General features: G+C 39.5%; 1 pseudogene; it reads right to left on the minus strand.

Moving 5' to 3' along the window:
- LOC101583400 overlaps positions 1-674 on the minus strand; it is a 2,665-nt pseudogene extending 1,991 nt beyond the window's left edge.
- Positions 675-1,480: the final 806 nt, after the last annotated feature.

Genomic DNA, 1,480 nt, shown 5'->3' on the forward strand with positions numbered 1-1,480 from the left:
GAAACAATATGTTCTACTTATGAGCATATTTCAGGACACTTCAGCCAAGAGTTAGTACTGACTATGAGAATAACAATAGTAAGGGTAAGGTATAGAAAGTATTTAGAATACCATCAATGACTCAGATGGAAACACATCTCATTAACAAATACATATCCCTGAGAGTCCAAATATGTTTTTGAGCCATTGGATCTTTCTTCTCTTTCTTTGCCTCCTGATGTGGAGTTATGGCATCCGGTTAAGGACAAATGGCTCTGAGAGATATGTTATGACTTGAAGCAGTGGAATCAAAGAAAACATCATTTGTTATCTTCCCAAATTGGTCTTGGATAGTGGCTGTATCTATTTCAGTGGTTGTGGCCTTCATAGTAGTATTTCCTGGAGGACAGTGAGCCTTTGAACTCACAGGAGATGGTGGTGCTGGACAGTGGGATCACCTGATCTTTGCTAAAATGCCCTGTTCCTGCAATGCTGGTTACCACCAACACAGCATAGGCAGGTAATAGGCAGGTAATCCATACACACAGCCCACCGTGCTTTCAGGATCCTGGAAGCTGGTTGAGTTTCATTAAATGAACAAACTTCTTCCAGGGTCCACCCTTGTCTTTGTGTGGACTGTGGAAGCTGGGACAGCAGAGGTGATGTGAAACTTCCACATCTTGGGACCCGGAAGTCTGTTAGAAATAGCAATGCACTGCAGTTTCAGGGGAATTCAATCGATACTGGATTCAGGGCAGGAGCACCAAGGTGGAATGGGAGTTGGAGCAAAGGTGGTTGGGAGCAGCTCTGCCACTGCTGTGCAGGGGCAGGAAGTGGAGGCACCTCGACATATGAAACAGGCAAGCACACAGCCCTTTGGGCCCCTTTCCCCCCTCCCCTATGGCTGCTGTCTACCCTTCCCATGTTTTATTCAAAAGTCGCCTATTAAAACATTTAATCATTCTTTGTAAATAGGATCTCAAGTCCGCATCTTGTACAGCAATTAACCATTAAGAAGAATATATGCAGTGTATTATTTGTTGAAACTGTACTTCCGATTTGATTTGAAACTGTCTCATTGCTCTCTGTTTATCAATAAAACTTTGAAAAAAATAAAAAAAAATTTAATCATTCTTGAGAAGGATGATCAGCTTCACCATTTATCCTCATATTACTTACAGATGTGGAAAGACTTAAGTTGTTAGGATTGTAGAAAATTGTAACCTAAAGTAATAGAGAAAATATTTTAAAAATCTTTCCCATATCATGTCTATGTCTTATACTATGATCACCTACTATAAAGACAACAATAGGCAATGTATTAATTATTGTAACTGTCTTATTAACCTGTTTTGAAACTCTCATTGCTATTTCTTTCTCAATAAAATTAATTAAAAAATAATAAAAAAATCTTTCTCTAAGTACCTTCCCAATAGAGCAGTGCTGAGTGCAAACTTCACAGGATATATAGTGACACGCAAGGACATTCCTAGTGCTGAAG

This window comes from Octodon degus, unplaced genomic scaffold (assembly GCF_000260255.1).
Source record: "Octodon degus isolate 3935 unplaced genomic scaffold, OctDeg1.0 scaffold02020, whole genome shotgun sequence".
Lineage (NCBI taxonomy): Eukaryota > Metazoa > Chordata > Mammalia > Rodentia > Octodontidae > Octodon > Octodon degus.